Raw genomic sequence first — 9,536 nt, 5'->3', positions numbered from 1 at the left:
GTGACTCTGTGAATGCTTTGCCTCTCTACTATTGCGTTCCACTTATTCAGATGCCTTGCAATGAGTTGCCGAGTGTGGCCCGTGTCCACTATCTAGTTACACATGCAAATCCAAGGCAGGAAGTTTTGGCTGGCGCCTTGGCACAGTGTCAGATATGCAAAGCACAGCTGGATTGATAAATAGCACAAGATGAAATAAAATAAAAAAAAGTGGTAATAGCTTGTACCTTTTATCTTGTTCCTGTGCAGGTCAGCCGGGTCAGTCGGTGTATGTGTGTACTTGTGGGAGTAGGTCTTGGCGTGTGATGGAGTGGGGGGGGGGGGAGAAGGGCAGATTTGAGGATGGTGATTGCCGTTGGGAAGAAAGTGTTGTTGTGGCAGGTTGGTGCTGCACTGATGCACAAGAACTGTCAGGGGGGTAAGAAATCAAATAAGGGGGCTTGTCTGGCCAGGAAGGGCCAGCAGCGATCTTTCCTCTTGCCCTTTTCTTTTGCTCTGCCGTCCCACAGGTCTCGGACGGTGCGCTAACCTCCCGACTTCCTCGGATGACATCCTGCGGTGTTGAGAGAGGGCAGAGTGCACTGCGGTTGAAGTAGTTCGACCGCATTCCGCTGTGACATGTCGGCCCGAGAAGACGTAACGGAGGAGCATCCCGTTTGCCGGGGCCTCGTTAATTACATTGGAGATGTTTGCACCCTATTCACTGGCGTTGCAGATGGTGGTCCCCGCGGGAACCTGAAGGACTCCGGCGGGGTTCGCTGCGTAGCGCCATTTTGGGCCTAGTCCCTCACCTGCGCCATCTGGACGGTATCGAGCTAAAGGTCGCCGATTGCGCAACGAGACGCCGTCCTGGCACCGTCCCTGTGTGTTTAGACGGACTCATTTGGACCCATTAACGAACTCCGGGAGCTCGACTAAGAGCGAGATCTGGGTTCAAATAAAAGAAACAGCACTTTTACTTTGAACTCCGTTTTAAAAGGTATTCATTTTTATTGACTCGTTTGTTGTTCTATTCAAAATTAATGTTACAAATCTTAAGTCTGTCAAATTCAACCAGAGCTCGGTAAAACAATATGTAAATGTTTTTGTTTGACTCAGATCAAAGACAGGATTTGAAGTTGGACAATCTTATTTCCTTTAGCAGATTTTTAAATTTTTAATTGAGCCTCCCATCGACCGTTTATTCATCCGCAAATGTTACATCTGAATGAAGGCCAGATCTAAAGGTTATCCTAGTGTCTTATTCGCCGCTGTCGAAGATTTAAGATGTTTGATTATTTATTTTTTTATTGTTCTGTGCCAATAGGACGCCCACGCAAAGCAGAGTGAACTCCTCTCGTCGGAGCACCCTGAATAAATCACGTCGGCTGTCAGGTAAAGAACGGCGGGTAGACAAAGCAGGAAACTCCCTGTCCCCATTTATTAGCCTATACGATTTGCCCCTCAATATTATTTTTTTCAAGATCTCACACACAATGCTGGGGCACTGGAAAAGAAAAAAGAAAACAGATAGATTTCTATTCTGTGTAACAAAATGAGACATGAATTAAAAAAGTAATCCACACTGACAAAACAGTGACATACAGTCGAAGATATGAAGACAAATGCAGACGGAAAGTGCTGTTCTCTGCCGGCCACTGTCACAATGGACCTGCGACTAAACTGCTTTGAATTTGCCTGAAAAAAAAAAAGGAAAAGAAAAACATATTATCCCTCTGTCGTCTTTTCGCATGCAGCTTTTCCAACACAATCTAAGCCCCAGGGACAACTGAAATTGCACCGGCCTCATTTACATGGCGTGTATTGGTAAATCCTTAAAAAAAACTGAAAAAAGGAAGAAGAAGGGAAAAAAAACCTGTTTTTTATTTTATTCTTCCAGAAAGCAATTTCTCTTTCCTCTATGAGGCAACTTTCTCTTTAACACTTAGGAGAGGACATATTGCAGTTTTGGGGGTGAATGACAATAGTGTAAAGACGTGCGACAGGAAACAGGCCCGCCCGCCTGACCGCAAACATCAGGAGCGGTGAACTCGTCACCTCCCTCTCTGCAACTGTTCCACTTGAAAAAGAATCTTACATAGATGCACACACACACACACACACACACACACACACACGTCATATAAAGTGCATGCACACAAACTCTTTTCACACACACCTAATTAAAACAACAACAATATGGAGGAGAGGCCGGCCTCCAAAACATGCAGTTTCATCCATTTTGTTGTTCATTATATTTACACCCATTGTCCCTATACTTCCTCATTGCTGTCTGCACCCTCCAGTTCTCCATCTTCTGCACATGATTTACTTTTCAATCCTTTCTCTCTCTCTCTCTCTCTCTCATTGGCTCCCCCCCCCCCCCCCCCCCTCCGCTAATTTACCCCTAAAAACCCGCTGCTTTTGCCATGTACAATTACAAAGGGGAGTGCCAGTTAATGCGCACTAATAATGTTCAAGCTGAGAAGGTTTGTCGGCGATAATCACTTTGCGCGGAATGAGTTATAGTCGTCACAAGACGTGTACGGATACCTACTGTTATTTTGCCTAATTTTTTCAATTTCCACTGCGACGTGATTGTCGCCTGTTGCTAAGTAAATCACTCTGTTTTGTTGCCTGAAATTTGACAGAGGTGACAATGAGGAGGGGACGGGCAGAACAGAAATGTCAACTTAGATCCACGCCGGGAACGAAAATAGTAATTCAATCACCAAAATGATTTTCATTTCAATTTTTTGAGTGGTCACACGCAAACAACAATTACTGGATCGTTGACTCCCATCACAGGTACACAACAAAAAAAAACACCCCCTTAAAACCACAGAAAGAGAAGTGTGTGTGTGTGTGTGTGTGTGTGTGTGTGTGACAGCACGTCCCCTTCAAAGTGGATCAAATTCCAATCTAAGATTGCCTCCTTGGATAATGTGGAAATATTAGAGAAGCCTTGATCTAAAATGGAGCATGGAAATGAAGTGGCAGAGGGAGCCCCGAGGACAGGCAGCAGACACAGCGCTGGGCCCAGCCATACATACCTCTGGGAGGCTGCGAGCGCAGCCTGCCTCTCCTATGTAAATGTCCCATTCCACACATTAGTCATACTGCCTTTCACCGTACACTAAAGTGCGCCTCGCCCATCAAACCCCTGCCTACCTCCGTGAAGATCCCTCCAATGTTCCACAGATAAACCCCAGAGGGGCCCCCCCTCCATCACCACCACCCCCACCTACAGGACCACAGAGCGGCTGATTGGTTACACACCCCAGGTAAATGGAGGAAATTCAAATGGGACACTTGAACGCTGATGTCAGGGAATTTTCTGATATGGGCAGATTAAAACAATATGTGAAAGAAAGAAAAAATACTATTTCTAATCTTTTAATTGTGTCTTCTGTCCTTTGCCCACATTTTCCTTAATTCCTTTCTCATTAGAAAAGTTGAACGTGAAAAAAAATCACAGATTGTTTAAATCGGTGTGATAAAAAGTGGCAATGGTATGATGGATTGACAGGCTGGAAATCAGAAATCAACATTTACTCGGTCTCTGGCTGCTGATCACTGTTGCTATCGACTTTCACATGACTGCTGATTTGTTTCTGGTGGTAATGCACTGTCAGGCGCACAGGGCCTTAAATCACAGGTTGTAAACCAACTGAGCCAGGAGCAACACACCAGGCCCATTAACCCCCCGGGAGCCTTACGAGCTCCACCTCACGGCCCCGCCCCCGCGTAGAGCCCCTGCCCCATCCCGCACCGTCAGTCCCCTCTTCTTCCTGCTCTGGTTCCATTGTTGGGCGGACGAGGTCTGGGCCAGACCGGCTAATTTATTCCACAATGAATTGGTCTCGGGCTGGATGGCTGATTAAAACCTGTAATCGCCTACAGATGAAAATTGACGGATGTTTCGGGTGCCACTATGATTTTATTAGACATCTCACTGTCCGTCCGGCTTCACACTTCACATATGTGTTGTTTCATCTGTTGAGAAACTGTGACTTTTATTTACACGGTTAAAGACAGTGTAATCTTCTGTGTAAACAATGCATAGGAACAAATTCCCATGAAAATATGACTCAAATTTTGTATGAATATATTTTTTAAAGCTGCACCAATTGATATTTTTTATAATACAAATGTGTCATCATTGCTAGGTCACTCATTGTGACAAACCCACAGGGAGTTATCTCTGCACTGCGTCTTCCTGAATGTAAATTTTTTTGAGCCCCAAATTTTCGTTCTTGGCTCCGTCTCATCATCAGAGAGCTTCTATTGGCCACTGCCCGCCGCCTGAACAGCAGCAAACTGCAGACAAAGGTTCATAATAATAATAATAATAATACATGATATTTATACAGCGCTTTTCAGGGAACTCAAAGCGCTAAATACATACTTACATGGTGAACACAGTGATGCAGCTTATGTCCAGATCATTATGCTCTGGAGCTGGTGGTGAGCAAAGCGGAGGTAAAAGTAAAAATGATTTGCCTTCCGGCTGCAGCTCGATCCGTCTCATTCTGTGCGCAGAGAAAGAAGAAAAGTCAAGAGTCACATATGACATCGATTAATATGTTCACGGCATCGAAAGAGCAGCTTTTCTGTCAGTATATCAACCTGGTCACTTCAATTATGCTCCGCTGATCAACTCTGACTTCAGGATCTGATTGGTCTTTTACTCTGCACGTATCAGGGGTCAGTGACAGTAGTTTGCTTCTCCAACAGTCTCCCAGTGTTTTCTGAACGGTCATGTTGTCCGTGGTGTCGGACACACGGAGGTGAGATGACTCAGCCCGGTTACTTGTTCTAATCAGGCTCTATATATGCTGGACTCTTGGCTCCAACCCCTCTCGAACCAAGTTAATGTCATTAAATAAATAATGGAAGATATGTATTATCTATCACTCCATCCAACATGGGATCATCTATGTATTATGCATCACCTTGTCTAATTTATTCATTAAGACAAAGCGAAAGTCTTGTTAGCCGCATTTCTTAGACATGAGCCCGAGCCATGCGATATACTCCACGCTGATGATCTGCTGTTTGTACACAGACACACACGACTCGGAGGCAGCTTGACAAGTACAGTGGCGATTAACAGAAACATATGAATATGAAGAAGGATTAAAACAAATGATTGCTTTTTAATTCTTTCTTTTTTTCAGTCACGTTTCTTTTTGCAGCCGGAACCTGCCTAAGAAATCTACTTCTTTATAATTGTTTGATGAAGGCCAAAATTGAATATCAACATAAAAAGTGATTATGTTCTTTTATTTTTACATTTAACTTTGCACATGTATTATACTAACTTTGTTGATGAGGTTTTTTTGATCGCTAATCTTTTCTAAATTCCAAAAACATACATCTTATAAAGCCATACAGACGTGATGACTACGTCATCATTGGTCTTAAATTGTGCTATTAGACACCCTGTAATATTGTAATATGATTCTTTATTCTACTGACTGTACAGTTAGTTGTTGTCAGTGAGGGCACTGCTGGAACAAAAAGGAGTTGCCTGTGATTCTTCTGATCTGTACATGTGTGAGTGGGAGGGAGGGTTTTTTATTTCACTTCCTCTGTGTTTGTGCGAGAGCCAGCGAATCCCCCGCCGCACACCCCCACACCCTCCTGTTCCCATGCTCCCGCTCCAGCGTCTGAAAATGTCAATAAAATCCATAGCAGGTTAACCTCCCACCAATGGAAACATGAACACTTTATCCAAAGCCGCATATGTTTCACACCCGGGGTCGATTTACTGTATGTCAGGGGCGATATTAGCATTCATATTAGTCGCTCTGCCCATGTATGATATTCGTCATTGCCAGCCCTTTAGCACACCAACACAGTTCAGGGATGCTTATCTCATGAGCCATAAATTAGGGGATGAATTCCCTCCGAAACATCGCAGGCGAAGGATGGAGGATGGAGTCATTGTGCCTGTGTGGTGTTTTGACACAGTAATGACACATGTTTTACAATCACCCCCTTCCCCTTTTCATTCGGAGGAGTGGACCTGTCCGCTCCTGCTGGAGAGAAATGGGCCTCTCGGACATTACCACCTCCTCCCAGGGGAGACATAAACGAGCGAGTGGCAAAAGGGGGGAGACTATGCGAAGGCGATGGTCGAGCCGGAGTGTGTCCAAAAGGAAGCGGCGAGCGGAGGAGGGAGGAAGCGTGTGTTTGGGGGTGTTGATGGGACGACGCGGAAAGGGAAAGGAGGGAAAGGAGAAAGCGTGTTTGTTTTTAATTGCAGCCGGGGCTGCCGCACGAGCACAAAGGTGCATCATTACTTACCTGACAGAGCGCCACAATCCCGGGCCCTCCCTAATAAATACTCGTTACTTAAAACCAGAATATAAATAAAGTGAAGGTCACGTCGGAGGGAGGCGTGATCTAGTCCAGAGGTAGGTGTCTCAGCCATCAACCCAGCCTCCCTCCCTCCGTCTCTCTCTCCCTCTCTGCCGTCCCATCTTCCTCATACTCTGTCTCTCTGTCTTGCTCTTCCTCTCTTTGCGCTCATTACAGGAGAAGCCATGCAGTGCTGGTTAGGAGAACGTGTGATGAGCCTTGGGAGATGTATCCACTGGGAGGGAGAGAGAGGTAGGGAGGGACAGAAGGGGAAGGGGAATAGATAAAAAAAAAAAAAAATGCTGACTTGTCTTCAAAGGAGGCAAAAATAATTGAAATGGTGTGTGTGTGTGTGCGTGTATGTGTGTGCGTGTGTGTGCGAGCTGGTGGGGTGGGGTGTGGTGGCGGGGGGAGATTGAGTGGCTCCATGTTCGAGTTGGTCATTAATTGAGGAGGAATGTGAAACACTGTGTGGTCCTCCTCCGACACCGTCGCTGACACACACACGAGGAGATTGATAGAGGAAACGGTGTGATAAAGATATGAAAGGAGGAAAGGGAGAGGGCGGGGGGGGGTGAACAGCAAAAAAAAACATAATAAAGTGGAGGGAACATTGTTGGAGCGGCTAAAAGTGCGAAGGAGGGAGAAAGAAAGAAAGAGAGAGAGAGTTCAAAGAGTGCCGAGACTGAGGCCTGTCCTCGCCGTGTCCTTCCTCGGGCCGCGAGTCACGCATCGCTCATCTTGTCACATTGAACTCCAGATGCTCCTGCCCCGGAGAACGCTCCGGCCGTGGCCATTTTTCTTCATTCTCGCTAACAATTTGGTAATGAAATATTGATTTTTAGTTAGATTCATATTGATGCCATTAGCTTTGCATTGATAAATCACGTTTGGCTGCTTGTCTGGCGCGGCAGAGCAAGAGCCGGGGCGGAGAGATTACAATCAAAGCCACTGATGTGTTAATTTGATGGATATTTCCCCTCCGCCGCCCCACACACACACACACACACACACACACACCCTCCTTCTTCCCTTTCTTTATGTTTCACTGCGTTTCATAACATTGTGTTTTTTCTCTTCTTATTACAAAGCACCCTGTGAGGGTATTTATGTCCATGTCCATTTCTCCTGAAATAGCCTTTCAGCCGGGCCCGCCTGTGGCACCGCACTGCACAGTTTTAAAGTCATTCCATCTCTTATAGACAAGACGAGGATGTGAGGGAGTGTTTCACACCCGTCGAGTCAAATGGGGAAAACAGGAGAGGGCATGAGCATTTCAGCAGCGGAGGCTCGGGATTTATGAGAGGCCTTTTCTGCATGTGATAACCACAATCTCCGACGGGGAAGTGATACGGATTTTATTCAGTTTTTCAATATTTATCGTCGAAAATATTGGCAATATATGTGAAGGCATGAAAAGCGGCTCTGAGGTTGCACCCCCCCCCCCCCCCCCAAAAAAAAAACAGAGACTCGTTTAAAATGCCTCAAAACGTTACAGCTCTCTTAAGCGTCTCACACGCAAGGTTGGGAAGGATATAACATTTGAGAAACATTAGAATCATTTTCCAGATTAGGGCGGTTTTTAAATGAGTCTCCTGCCGCAGCTTCGCCTTCCAACTGCAATATGTGTCTGCACACAGTCATCTTAATGAAAGGAAATGATGGCGTTCACTCTAATGACGTGGAGTTCAAGGACTGCTTATTGTTCCAGAGAAAAGCCATCTTTTTTTCACGGTAATATGAGTCTTTCTCCTCTTTTTCCTTTTTTTCACCGTGCAATTTCATTCTGAGGAAGCAGACACCGAAGGTTAAATGCGCTATATAGGTTGTCAAAATATGAGAGAGGATTCAGGATGTGAAACAGATACATTGATAACATGCCCGTGCGGCGTTATCACTGTTTTGATAATGCTTCATCTCAACTTCTTTCTTTTTTTAAAAATGTTATCTATCCGGGTGATTATGCAAAACAGAACATAGTCCTAATTATCACAGACACTGGAGCCACTCAGTTTCACTCTAGTTATAAAGCGATTCTACTGCGGATGATCAACACAACTTCTCCGTTTAACATCCAGCCACGGCGCTCAGCTTTTTAAAAAGAGATGAACCAATGACAATCCAATTTACAGCATGTTTACTGTGCGTGTCATGAAACAGCTCCCCGTTTACATCTATTCTCTAATTTAGTGCGCGGCGCGGAGTGAATCTCCCACATGCTACTTCTCCAAATATTTTGGTCCAAATGCGATTTTGTTTGATAGAATGACAATAACTGGAATTAAAGGGAGCCAGATGATTCCCAGACGTCTGGGGTGCTCTGACATTTACTCGAAACACAATTAAACCCCAGAGTTATGGCTTCTTTAGGGTTCCACGCTTTCCCTTTGATCCCATGGTGTGCGCCCCCCCCCTTTCCAGTCATGGATTAAAGGGGCCAAACTGGCTATTTAGGGAAAGGCCAGTCGGGTCCAAATGGGGCTGGTGGAGGAACACAGGCTCCACTGGCCTCGGGGAGAGCTTCGGTATGACTGCAACAAATCTAGCAGTTGAACTGGCTGCCCTCCAGTTTGGCTCCAGCCCAGTTGAGACTCGGTGTCATTCTTTGAAATAATGTTGAAAATGACCCAAAGAACCTGGCCGCAAATTGATCCAATGACGACCTGTGAGGAGACATCTAGCTCCGCCCAAAGTTGGAGGTGTTCTGCCATCCTCCGTGTTTTGATAGTTGCTGTAATTCGGCTCCGGTCCTGATTGCCATCACCCCGAACTTCCATCGAGTCCAAGATGCTGTCTGTGCTCCTCATTGATTTGGCTTAGAGTTCCCACCTCTCTGGAGAAATACCCCCAGCTCAGGAGGATTTACTATTGATCCCCGCTTCCTACGGGGTGATATACCTTCATCCGTAAACACATTCAGTCTCGATTTTTTTACCGACAAAGTGTGCGGCACTGATATACTGGGGAATATTATGACAGAGCGGATAGACTGCGAGAGAAAACTTTTTTCACTGAGAGGCTACTCCGGGAGAGCTGACCCCTCATTCAACTAGGAGTGAAACACCTCAATTTGGATTCCGTATGCGCTGATCAATGAGTCTTTATGTTGCACTGCCCTTTACAGTATTGTAGTACCAAGCCCTTTATTACTTTAATGCCTTTCCAGTGATGTCATTCTGAGGTCAGGCACAG

The 9,536-nt window shown here is 45.5% G+C and overlaps 1 long non-coding RNA gene across 1 annotated transcript; it reads right to left on the bottom strand.

The window, feature by feature from the left end:
• Positions 1-364: 364 nt before the first annotated feature.
• LOC118316141 lies at positions 365-6,588 on the bottom strand. The gene is made up of 3 exons (XR_004795139.2): positions 6,291-6,588; positions 4,391-4,510; positions 365-1,676 (listed from the first exon to the last, which is right to left on the bottom strand). It is a non-coding gene; the product is annotated as an uncharacterized LOC118316141 (long non-coding RNA).
• Positions 6,589-9,536: the final 2,948 nt, after the last annotated feature.

Source organism: Scophthalmus maximus, chromosome 1, assembly GCF_022379125.1.
Source record: "Scophthalmus maximus strain ysfricsl-2021 chromosome 1, ASM2237912v1, whole genome shotgun sequence".
In the NCBI taxonomy this organism is placed as follows: Eukaryota; Metazoa; Chordata; class Actinopteri; order Pleuronectiformes; family Scophthalmidae; genus Scophthalmus; species Scophthalmus maximus.
Note: the sequence above shows the minus strand (reverse complement) of the source record. Positions and strands in the feature narration are given on the sequence as shown.